At 37.8% G+C, this 13,141-nt stretch overlaps 1 protein-coding gene and 1 pseudogene across 2 annotated transcripts in view; one reads left to right on the forward strand and one right to left on the reverse strand.

Moving 5' to 3' along the window:
* The window catches only part of LOC149107150 (uncharacterized), a 114,907-nt gene that overhangs the window by 43,150 nt on the left and 58,616 nt on the right, over positions 1–13,141 (forward strand). The window lies entirely within an intron of this gene.
* Positions 1–13,141, reverse strand: part of LOC110067355 (uncharacterized) — a 28,917-nt pseudogene that overhangs the window by 9,330 nt on the left and 6,446 nt on the right. Inside the window, exons 6-19 of the transcript XR_016209324.1 lie at positions 11,239–11,307; positions 10,811–10,888; positions 10,669–10,689; positions 10,226–10,264; positions 9,555–9,583; positions 8,869–8,921; positions 8,514–8,575; positions 7,891–7,947; positions 7,575–7,640; positions 6,808–6,864; positions 6,155–6,244; positions 4,837–4,930; positions 4,454–4,552; positions 2,720–3,719 (exon numbers count right to left, since the gene is read on the reverse strand). The product of XR_016209324.1 is annotated as an uncharacterized LOC110067355 (transcript). The remainder of the gene's footprint in view (positions 1–2,719; positions 3,720–4,453; positions 4,553–4,836; positions 4,931–6,154; positions 6,245–6,807; positions 6,865–7,574; positions 7,641–7,890; positions 7,948–8,513; positions 8,576–8,868; positions 8,922–9,554; positions 9,584–10,225; positions 10,265–10,668; positions 10,690–10,810; positions 10,889–11,238; positions 11,308–13,141) is intronic.

Here is a 13,141-nt window from a genome sequence, read left to right on the forward strand (position 1 = left end):
TGTGAAAAAAATTGTAATTCTGAGAAAAACTTGAGCCTTGAGAAGATCTAGTAGCTGAAATTATCTGAAAAACCTAGGGTCCAAGCGAGCACACATGACAACATACATGACACCAGTGCCTTAGGTTTAGCAAGGTTTGGCCCTGGTTGAACTTTTTGAATTTTTCTAGGCACTCAAGAAGTTTGAGTGGCTCTTGGCTATCGTTTTCTTTTCTGCTCAGTAACCTGTGTACATCCGTAGCTCCATAACGCTGTGAAATAAGTAATTTGTTTTTTCTGGTCACAAGACTGTGTTGCATATTCTACATGGTGGATGGTAAAGTAGCTGGGAGGTAGTACTGTTTTCCTACTGCAAGCCTGGTCAAGATCTCTTCTGCTTAATCTTGAGAAGGACTCAGATCAGCCTAGTGTATGGTAAGTTGGCCACTTCTGTACATCAGAGACAACCTGCAGAAGTACTGGGCTATTTGTTCTGCAGCAAGCTACTCTTCTTTGCTGGACATTTTCCTGCCACTGCTGTCTTGCAGAGCCTCATCTTACTGCACTCATCCACTACATTTTCGTCCTGTCTCCTCACATTCCAGGAATGTTCTTTTCACTATCTCAGAAAAGCGGGTTCCTCAGACCCATCCCTTTGAGATTTCTCATGTGGATCATGATCACTAAAGGACATTTGGGATTTCAACCCATTTTATTTTGATGCTGTCTAAGCCGTTTCTTTCTCTAACCTCATTAGGTGTTTACCTGCTGATCCATGTGTTTCTGCAGACTGCAAAATACTGGTATGTTTTTGTGAATCCCTCCTCAGGGTAGGAGGAATACACTCTCGTATCTTTGACAACTTGGGACTCTTCTTCAATAGATTGCGAGGTCCTAGGCCACAGTTAATTGAGGGGAATGGTTATGAAGCCCGGCAAACATCAAAGGAGCAAACAAAGATGCCAAGATTTGTGTTGGAAGGTCCACGGCAGTGCACAATCTTTTTTTGGTTCTTGTTCCCACGCTTTTGAAGTTATATCCACAATTTTCATTTTTATATCAATTATTAAGATTTACTTGCCGGCTGATGCAGCAAGGTAAATAAAGTCAAAGATGTTTTTGAAATGGATATTCATTGGGTGAGCTGAAGAGTTGATAAATGAGGACAAACAATAATTTCAGCGAATAATACTTGTCAGGATTGATGAGTTTGTATGCCGACTGTAAAGTAATAGTTGACAATAATCAATTGCAACATCAAGCATGTGACCCGTCCGTGATAATCGAGCAGGGTTTCAAGAGTAATCTGAAAAGTAAGATATGCCCAGAAAAACTCTCATCTAACTAGTCAATGTTTTGGAATTTTAATATCATGGCCATTCATTCCCATATTTAGATTTTACGAATAGAATTAAGGTGTTTTGCACTGTTATTTTAACCCGCGGACGTACAAGCTAACTCGTAATCCCACCGTGGTACAAGGGGGAAGTGGATGGAACCCCTTTGAGCTTTCTCTCTGTTTAGGACCAGCGAAATAAATTTACATTGACTAGATAGCCCTGAGCTTGGTCTACAAAATGATACCATATATGTTGGTTGCCAAATGATGTCATTTGACCACCATATTGGATCTGCCATCTTGGATTTTACTTTTTTCTTAAAAAGTCAAAAAATGACGGAAATTAATACAAAATCAAGCCAGAATGCTTATTACATGTAAAAATTGGTGAATTTCTGGAATTTGATGAAGAAAACTGGAACAAAACTACAGAATTATGTCCAAAAAAGTTGATTTTTGGCCAAACCCACATGAAACTAATGGTTGCCAAGGAAACGTCAAAAATGATGGCCACACAATTGACATATCAAAATATTTGTGACGGATGAATGAACAGCTACTGAAAGTTTCAGCTCCTTAGAGTAAATCATCTTTTCAAAATTTTGAAAAAACCTTATTGGGGGATGGCATTCACCCCCCTACCTTATACGTCCGAGGGTTAAGCAATATTGCAAAGAGATTTGCATTCATTGAGCTTCCACGGCCCTAAATAATATTCAAAGACTTTGCTCATACATTAACATAGAAATAACTTTGACAAACTGATTCTATGTCTAATATTTTAGATTTCGCCCTTGTCTCTTTGTTAAAACTAGTCTTGTGTCACATTGTTTAAACAGCTTTTGTTACCAAAAAATAACAGATGCCAAAAATTTTATTCTTGATTTCATTAGGCCAAGGGTGACTCTAAACTGTGGTAAAATTAGTTTTGATTTAGAAAGTTGGATTTAAGCAATATTTGAGTCCGAATTTGAGCTAATTTGCCTTGTAGCTAGATGTTGCGTGACATGGGTAGGAAATGACAATCCTTGATTGGCACCTGTAACTTCAAATGACTTGAAACTCCTGGTGTGAACTAAGATAAGTCCAATCTATATTTTTGTAAAATATCAATAAAGTTCAATGCATTCTGTAAGCAGGAGTGGTGTCTAAATTTGATGCTTATTTTAGTGACATTTTTGGGATTTGGGCAAAAAACCAGGGGGGTGGTCTAGCTCCTAAGGGAAAAATCCCAAAGCCCACTTTGTCTTTTAGAGTTGTTGGGTAGTACCTTCAATCTGGCAAAGTTTCATCGAAAAAGGAGAGATGGGATGTATCACCCCTGCCTGGTCCTCTGGTAAACTCGGTCTTAAGTCTTTGTGGGCGTGTTTAAAGAAATTTATGGGTGTTGGGTCACACGAACCTTTTTCTCTTTCCTTCGCGAGCTGAGATCTTTACCACAACAGGGGTGTTCAACAACTGACAACGATGTTCCTGGTGTCCAAATTTACTTGCCTTTTCTTCACTCTGGCCAGCAGTATCATGGCAAAATTTACGTATTTTCTTTTCTGGAGGCAAATCGCTTTGTTGTTTTCTGAAGTTTGTTTTTCTGTGATAGACACGAGTCCTCGCTGAAGAATTCGTCTCATCACCGGATGAACGATTGTCTAAATCGAATCCCGTTGTCGTAAAAGTCGCAGTGTGAGTAAATCTATCATCATTCTCTGCTCTCTTTGTATCTAAGATGTTGCTTTTCCACCGCGAGGGAATTCCATTGAGTTTTTCTGGCGTAACATGACTTCTCACACTATGCTCAACACACTTCCCCGGTATCACATCCCCATCCCGTTTGGAGTTATCAGGAAGGCAGCTCTTTGATTTCACTAAAGATCGCTCAACCTCGTTGCAGCAAGAAATCGATGTACTTTTTTGTGTAACCTTCACCAGATCTGGCGGATCTTTGCTTTCTAATTTTAGCGAATTATTGTTTGAATTTCCACGTACAGAATTTGTGTGAGTTGGGGAAGCAGACCCGACGATGACAGAGGGTTCTCTTTCCTCCTTCTCTACATTACCGACACATATCCTGTCTTTATGAGTAACAGATCTTTCATTCAGAGCGTAAGTTGGTGTAGATATGTTCGTTGTATGGGGTCCTTCCATTGCATATCTGGAATTGTCTATCCGCATACTTGCAGAATTCACACTTGTTGCTTGGGAGGAGTTCTCTAAGTCATTCTCTTTTGTTTTCTTTGCTAGCAAAGGAGATGAAATTTTCCGACCACTGTAAAGCACGGTTGTTCCCCTCTTCAATAGTTCAGCTCCAGAAAACTGTTGTATTTCTATCTCCTCGTCTACACGAGGCTTGGAGATATATTGTGCAGGAGTGAGCAAGATATCTGTGTAGCCGGCGCCAGCTGCATCTAAAACAAAAGAGTTTGCTTAAACGTTAAGCAGTTGGATTTAAAATGCCCATAAAAGGAACAATCATTTCTCAACGTCCTTCAAAATATTTTGTTTCACTTTACCGTGTTCAACAATTGGATGAGTTAAACAATGGACATTCGTAAAACACTGTTTAAAAAGCCACTTGTGCTTTCCCCGCTTGGGTGTTTTATTTTTAATTACAGTAGAAACCCACATGCAAGAACCTTGATTGTTTGAAGTGTGACAAAATAGCTTTTTGTACGTATTTTGGGGTAGTTATTGGCAATTTAGGCTAAGTAGGTTCTTTTAAGAATTTTAATTAGGTTCTTAATTTCTATGAAGGAGATATAGTTTTTGATTATCAGAAAAATAAGTCAACTTAGGTTTTGTCCTTAAATTTACGGTATTTATTCACAACTGAACAATGTATTTTCTTGTAATATAAATTTGCAATCTCAAAGTCACACTCCTTGGTTAAACCGTCTATCACTTGGGTAAACAGTTTCTCATATTTTTGGTTATTAAAATGGTAAATTTCTGCCAGCAGGTTCTTAACCACTAGGTTCTTAGGTGGGCTTTTACCGTAGTGCATCAAAGATTCAAAACATTGATTTCGAAACATTAGCTTTGCAAACTCGCTACAGTGGCCAATTTAACTGTTTACCCATATTTTCCCTTTATTGTCTTCTTGCAATGAAATCTAAAAAAAAAATACCTTCAGTAATTTTACCTGAGATTTTGTCTCCTTGCCATGGCAACAGATAAGCACTGGGAAACTCAGGAGCCAAGAATGGATGCATAGCAGCTTGACAGGGTGTAAGTCGTTTACCTGCAATACATAATGAATGAATGGTAAATAATGAAGAAAACAACTTCATGGTGGTTCTGGTAGAAGCTGACTCTTCCCCAGTCATTCCTTGAGACTTCTATAAAAGTGCGAGGGGTTATGGGAAGGAGGGAAGAGAAACACCATTGAAAGGTCCTGTTTCCAAGAAGGCGGAGAAAGCAATGGCAAATCTCAATGAAAAGTTCTGCTCTTCACGGACTCAGACTTTCATTTGTGCTTAGTCTTTGCAGAGTGTAGAACATGTTGGCTAATATTAATAAACTTACCAGGGTTGTACTGCAGCAATCCGAACAGGAAACTTGCAAAGGCGTAATTCCTTGAGTTGTGAAGTTTCTTCATCAGGTTAGTCACAATGACGAGCTGATGAACTTCTTAAAGCAATAGCAAACACGAATCAGGTAACAAGGATGGTGAAGGTTTGAGGTATCAAGACTGATTTAGAAGGAAAAAGTTGAAAAATTTTCGGGTCAAGTTTGTAACGTGTGCCATTTGTGATGAACATGTACTTAACAAGTTTGGGACAAATTCACAACTTAAAATGTTAGCTCATATCTTAGCTCAAAGAACATATGCGTGCTGATTGGTAAAAAATCGTATCTATACTTTACAATTAGATTACTTTGTATGAGCTCCAGATTTCTATGAGCGAATAGTCAACGAGGCGTGGACAAGTTGACTCTCTCTCATAGGAAACGAAAGCAAGTAGTCTAATTGTTTTAGTACACACTCTCCAGATTGAGCACAAAACCTACAACTTTTTGTATTTCTTTAAAGATAGACATGCTGTTCTGGTGGTTACCGTGTTGTAGTCCAGATTGAGCAGTCCAGGGGCCCGTTTCTCGAAGGTCCCGAAAAGTTTTCGCACCCTGAAAGCCGTAGCAAAATCTCAAACTTTATGACTACAGAACTGAGTTATTCACATATTCTTAATAGAAACGGAGGTTGCATTCCGTACAAGAAGTTTCAGGCGTATACGCCTCTCTGTCTTTAAATACCGAATAACTAAAAGTGGTTTATCGGGCCCGAAAAGTTTCCGGGGCTTTCGAGAAACGGGCCCCAGGTTCGTGGACTAGCCATGGATCATGGTGTCATGTTTTTGCACTCACAGTATCTCTCTCCACTCAGTTTTATCAAATGTACGTGCTGTCAAAGTTGTCAGGGAAACCTCACAAAAACGCCGTCGGGTTAAATTGCGGCAGCCTGCGCACAAGACCTTCCATTTCCTCTGATTAGCAAGGGCGCGAACAAAATAAAATCCATAGTCGCACTTACTGTGTTGCACGCTCGCTTTTCACAAAGGAAAGAAACTTGTTGGCTTTCTTTTCATAAAGGGAAAGAAAAGGTTGTGGAGAGACTAATCTGTCATGGAGTAACATGCAATTTAGAGGAGAGGTACTCAAGTCGCCTGCCAGGCTAGCGTTTGACTCCAATTTCTATTGCATAAAGTGACTTAGAATAAAGTTCCTGGTCACTTCATGCAATAGCAACTGGAGTCAAACCCTGGCTTGGCAGGCGGCAGGCCACCTTGGCTTTTAAACCGATTTAACCTAGCCTTAACCTTAACTGTTCTACCTTAAACATAACTGGATTGTGGCCAACAAACTCTGACAATTCTTGGAAAAACTTGCCAGTCTGGAATGGATTCCTAGGTATGGGACCAAAGACTGGGGTCACCTGCCAAAAACGAGGCCAAAGAGATTTTTTGTAGAAAATGAGCAGCATGAAGGTAAATGGAAACAAAATCAAAAGGTTCCATGAAAAGTCTGGTTGGATTTCTCAATAATCAAGTCAAACCATATTAGAGAAACATTAACATCAGCCATAGCAGGACTTAATGATGTGAAACTACTGTCAATCAGCAATTTTTGTTTTGTTGTTGTCCCATGTTTATTGCATGGGAGGTGCAGGAGCCTACAATGTATTTTGGGACGAGACCCTGTTAGGATATCTCGTTTGAGACCTTGAGCAAAATAATGCTTCTCTTCAAGTACTGCAATGGGACTACTGTACCATCCCATTCTGGGAATAGTTGAAATATTCAGGACTCGTCTCTTCACGCAGCTTAAACCAGTGAGAAGGGCTGGCCTCATGGGCCACTAGGCTTGAACATAAACCTTTCCCTATGTTAATTGCCTTCTAAGAATCTCATTCACATCACTGGCGTTTTAAATTAGCAACACCAATTGATAGCCTGCGGGCAAGCTTTCTTGGAAGTGCTTGTCACAACTGCCACAAACCTCTTGCAAGATTTCATTTTTATTTCTTCCAAGAAATAAAGGTTTCCCAATGTACAACTGAAAAGCAAGATCCAGATTAAGTCAGTATTAGGACTAGGCTGTAGGCTAAACTAGACACTAGGCTCGTGTCTAGTTTGTAAGCCCCCATCCCCCTACTTCACCGTTCATTCACAAACTGGGGTTATTCGTAAACTCGCTCGCATGCCAAAGCGAAAAGTCAGATAACACTAGAGTCTGTTCGCAAGCTATATTAGGACTTGCATATACCCAAGAGTACGAACATTGGCAAGTAAGTATACAGCATATAAAATGTGGGTAGTCTTATTAAAGTACATGTACAATGACTTTGTCAAGAAAGGATCCTTGTGAGGACAATTTGGTTGCTTTTTTTAGTATTAACAATTTAGAGCGGGTTTTAAAGTAATCCATAATAAACTCCTTTGGTTTCTTCTCCTGCACTCTGTGACTGGATATACATATTATATTTCACACCACTTCCTTATTGGTTCATCTTGCCTGCTCACAGAGCTAGACATGTACATTTGTAATAGACGTCAATATTGTATGCATTATTATACTACAATAAAAGAAATAAAACATCCAAAATGAAACATCCATTCTCAAATTTCAAAATTCAAGAAATTGTTGGTTCATAAGCAATTCAGAAAGAATGATATCGAGTCTAAGCAATTCCCAGTCAAGTCTGGTACACTTACATTGATTTACAGCTGATTTACTACACAAAATGGAAGATAATTGAGACTTACCTCAGCCAGGATACACCCTAAAGACCAGATGTCAATTTCTGGACCAAATGGAACACCAAACATCACGTGTAAAGAATAAAACCTCAAGTTACCAAACATGTAGTTTCAGAATACTCTCCTCTGTTTCCTCATATCCCTTCAATAGCAGAATTTTTTCAAATAAAATTTTAGGCAGTATTTTAGAAAAAAAAAATCAAATTGCATCTTAAAATGAAGGTTTCCCAGATTGTCACCTACATGTAATATGTGTACAATTTACATAAATTTCACAATGTTCAAGTATGTCTTTCACGTAAGCAGCAAGTCAGTTGGTCACCTCTGGAGCTCAGTAAAGTAATGTTTGCAGTTCAAACTCATCATAACACAGGGAGACCTGAAAATCAAGAAATACAAATGGAAATTAAATAATTGTTAAAAATATTAAAATCACACAGTCGTGACTTAAAAACATCAAATTATGTGTTAATAATTATTACATAATTATTAGTATTCTGCTTGGTAAATATGATAAATAATGAGACTGCACTGACTCCCCTAATAACCTACAATCAGGTAGCAAGATTGTTTCCCTCTGGACTGTACTTAATTGCAGGTTAAATTAACATAGTGTACATTGGAACAGATTATTATAAGCAAATTATGTGCTGCTCTATAGTAGTGATTATTTTTTATGCTTAAGGTTGCTATCACTTAAATTTAGGAAAGTTGGTGCTTTGGGGATCAAGTGTTTACTTGCTGGCCCCGGTTGTTCAAAGGCTGGATAACGCCTATCCACTGGATAAATCACTGTCCTTAGGGGATAAGTGTTAACAAGACAAACCACGTTATCCATTGGATAGTGATTTATCTGGTGGAGAGCCTCATCCACCTTTCAAAAAACCCAGCCCAGAACTTTGTGGTAATAGTAATAACTGTGGACAATAATATAGTTTGCTATACCTCTCTATGAACCCAATGTATTGCATTCCCAAAGTCCACGACTTTTATCTTGATTTCCTCACCTGAAACAGACAAAGATAAAACTGTGTCAGTGAAGGTTTTTATGGCTCAAGATTCACAGCTTTAAGGCACAGGAAGTTGGTTGGTAGGCATGAGTAGGTGTGAGATCAATATCTTCAGCCTGAAAGCATGAAACGTATTCCTCCAGTCTCACAGTGTACAACTCTGCCTCAATATCCTTAACAAAAGGGTGTGTAAATGTAACATTGTTTCTTAATGCTTAATAACATGAAAAACCTACTTACCAAGTAATAATTACATTGAAAACTCTGAAGTTAAGGTTACTTTAAAATACCTTCTTCCAAAAGAATGTTCTCTGGTTTCAAGTCAGCATGGATAACATTCTCTCTGTCAAATTAAGAGTACAACTGTACATGTAAGTTAGATGGGTTCTAAATTAACGTAAGCAGCTAAGCAAGCTAAGCACATTTTAACACGAAAGCAAGTTTGACATTTAGCTTTAGTGCAAATTGTATTTCCATTGCCAGGTACAGCAGACTTGTAGATTGAGATTCTCTATTTTATATAGAGTGAAGAGTCAAAACGTTAACTACATGTACTGCTGACAAAAGGGCAATAATTTTAATAACAGGGATAAAAGTCCGCCAAAACCCAACCCTAACAATTTCAAGTAACTCAATTATGAACCAAAACCATAAAAAAAGACAATTTTCTGGCCTATAAACAGCATAGAGCCAGGCGTCTCAATGGACCATTTTGAATTCTATTGTTCTAAATAGCTATAATTATGGAATGGTAACGGGAGCAAATAAATACTAATTTGTCCCCCTGGGACTCCCATAATTAAAGCTATTTGAAACAATAGAATTCAAAATGGCCGCTGTATCGCCAAAAAGGTCCATTGACAACTGCAAGTGCATGTCATTCAGTTGTGGCCAATGAGAACATTAGCTTGCACTTGCCAACTTGAACAGTTGTCAGTATTGTATATAATATTATTTCAATGTCGGCATAACTCACCTTTTTAGGAATCCAAGGGCTTGCAAAAGCTGAAATACGACATGCACATAGAGATAGTAGTGTCAAATTGCGTGAGGATCTTCTTATTGGGATGTAAAACTACATGTGCACGACACATACAAGGAATACTGTATACAGTACATGTTGGTAATAATAATACCCTATACAGTAGATCTGAGAATATGACATGGCAGCACGGAGATAAGAGATTTCACATCTTTGAGTGCTGAAAAATATTTCACGAGTCAGCGTAGCAAATGATTGAAATATTGAGAAATTTCATTTCTCCAAGGCACCATACCGTTCTCTTTACTGTATAAACACAAACAAAATACCAAACCAAATGTTTCACTTGTGCTATGAAAGGGGTGATTAAATATGTACTGTAACATTAAGCAAAATGTGTATTTTTTTCACGTGTGAAGCAAGCTCACCTGGTATTTCATTAGTGTTTATACAGTAAAAGTGATACATGTAATTGACAATCAGTATTACAATAGATCCAAAGGTTCTCAAAAGAAGGAGGTATTCAAGGAATGCCAAAAACATTCTGGAGAGTGAAGGTCTGTACAGTCTTTTCTTTCTCCTATATTGGGGAGGAGGGTAACTAAAATAAAAGTATCCTTAATCTCACTGCTGTTTATCACTTCACAGTGTAAAATAATACTCACTTGTAACATTATTTTTCTGATCACTTTCAACTTTGCCTCCTATTAGTAAAACAGAATTAAGCAATTTATCACGTTTATGACAAGCTGAGAAGTATTGTGTCATTTCATCTCTTACATTAGTCCAATCCGTAATTTGAATTTCCTCAAAAAATTTTCCCAAGTGAGAAGGACAGAATTCACTAACATAACAGCAAAACCACTTGAGCCCTGGGTTACTGGAAATGACTTTCTTTACTGTCATGATAAGCTCCAAGCAAATAGTACAGAAAGAGTTTTCATTATGAGTTGGAGCAAGTATAAGTTGTAATTACATTTCTGAGTAAGAAATGAGACGAACAAGCCTACAGAAATGTAGGCCTACGACTAACATAACACAGATGTGTAATGTACAGATTATTTATTATAGTTTTTTTTTCTAAATCATGCAATCTCAAATTTCTTACCTCACTTTCAAACTGACATTTCTGCAAATTAAAACACAAAAATGTCTTGATCACTCAATGTTCCAATAATATATAATTGATACTATGATACTATGCAACATTATAACTGTTCCTGAAACAAAAAGGCTTGCGAAGTTCTTACCTCAAAGTACTGATGGAGAGGTCTTGGATGTAACAACTCAAACACCAAACAATAGTGACCCTCAAAGCTGAAAACATTCTGAAAGTCCGAAATATTTGGTGTTTGTCAGTCAGTGACAAGTATTTCTAATTAATATTAAATTACAATTTTCTGTACAATTCATGCACTTTACATGTATCAGTGCACACTGCCATAAAACACATCTCTCAATATACTTGCAAGTAATGTGTGGAGACGACATGAACCTAGAAAGTGAGGCTGAGATGAATCCACTCTCAAACTCGCCACCATTGTTTTGGATTCCTTTACCTACAAAGCTGTCAATGCCATCTATTCTAGAGTAAAACACTCTGTTCCCTGTCATTGTTGTGTCCTCTGCACTTAAAAGAAAGGTTTTGGAACAAAAATATCGTACATTTGTGACTTACAAACAACTGGACAATTCTGGACATATGAAGGATATCTGCCTTATTCAGCTGCTGAATGCAATCTGCCTCCTGCAGTTAACAAAAGTGAAAATTAAAAGAAAATTTAATCCATTTGAGCAGATTTTTGGTATGTGCATGTTAAATATTAAGTAAGGTTGCTTGTCCTGTTAACACCATTTTATTCTTGACTGCTTTCATGGGCAACTGACCAAAATCATGGATGCATGAATACATGTGTGATGTAGGCATTTTTGAAACTGCCGTTAAAATTAATTTATCATGTAGAAAACTATTCAAGCCACATAAGAAAATTCATCTACACCATGTATAAGAAATGGATGTACATGTACAAGGTGTTTCAATATGGGTACATGCAAACATAAAAAAAAGCTCTATAAAGGTTGGGTGCATGAGACATCCAGTTCCATCCACTATTGACAGCCAACTCCTAGGTGGAGACTGTTCCAATGGCTGGCAAATCCATGCAACCCAGTCATGAACCCCACGTGGAGGGGAGAAAAACAGGCACCCATCACACTGCTAAAACAGTGGAAAGAGTGGGAAGAACAGGGGAAGGGAAACAGCCTCTGAGAATATTCCCCACGTTTCAGAAAACGCTACTGCTAAAGGAAACTGCTGACTAATCGCAAAACTGCTACAATGCCCTGTGGTCCAAGAACACATGAAATCCAAGAGATTACTAGTGAGTCCCATACAGTATCTCACATTTGCTCAAACGTTTGGTTACATGTACATGTATGTGTACATTGAGCAGTTGTCTTTGACATCTAAGCCAGCTTTTTTGTGAGTAATGTATTCCATAGACCCTATTCATAAATGGCTGCCAGTTAGAAATTCTTTTGTAAGTGTTAAAATTAGCCCAACTAACCTCGTTTTTGAGTTGATACATGTAATTCAAAAGAACTTTTACTCTCAAACAAGGTTTGTTGGGCTCATTTAAATGCATGCTGCCAATTTAAAAGAATTTTAAATTAGCAGCCATTTATGAATAGGGTCTACAATTAATGATTCTGGGATTGTTGAGAGAGACAAGACGCATCTCGAGAGAAATAACAAAAAACAAACGAGGTGCATCTTACGCAATGTGACAAGAGGTGGTAACTTACTTTTGAGCAGTACCATACCTATTTGGCTCTCATAACAATAATTATGAAGATACATGTACAGTAGTATGTAAGTAAGTTATGCAATGTTTTTGAGTCGCATACCATAGAATATCCCATGAGTCACTTGTACATGTATTCTCTTGGCGTACACACAAGCCTTTAGATGAGTGTGTAAACCAAGAAAATACATTGTACAAGTGACAAGTAGAATTCATATTCCATGGTATACCACGAGAGAGCATAACATAACTATGTTTTAATTTTACTTTATGTACCATGCAATGGAAAATACAGTGGTCAACACAATCAATGCGACATATATGACGCATGAAATGGGAAGGTACAGCTGTATGGGTGTAATACCACTGATTATTATATGGCTGTGTCTCACAAGGACTGGGAACTACTGAATTCAAGAATTTGATTAGCTGAAATCGATATTGAAAGCAGTCTAGATTTTCCCATCGAGACCGGCATCTCGACCAGTAATGTTTCGCTGTGAAAAAGTTGCAAACTTTAATGCAAAAATGTTGACTATTTTCTTCTAACAATATTTATTTATGGCAATGCCAAAAAGTCTGATAAGAAAAGAAAGAAAAGTAAAGAGGACGAGCAGACTTTGGCAGAATTAAGTACAGCTCATCGCCGTTTGCAAGCAAAATGTCGGCTAGTACAAACCGGTTACACTAAACAAATTAAATTTCTCTTGCTTGCCATATAATAAACATCTTATTAACCAGGCTTAGTCAGTCTGTATGGGAGAATCTTGACCTCGG

Source organism: Orbicella faveolata, unplaced genomic scaffold (assembly GCF_042242905.1).
Source record: "Orbicella faveolata isolate gen_17 unplaced genomic scaffold, um_ofav_v1 contig_27, whole genome shotgun sequence".
Classification (NCBI taxonomy): domain Eukaryota; kingdom Metazoa; phylum Cnidaria; class Anthozoa; order Scleractinia; family Merulinidae; genus Orbicella; species Orbicella faveolata.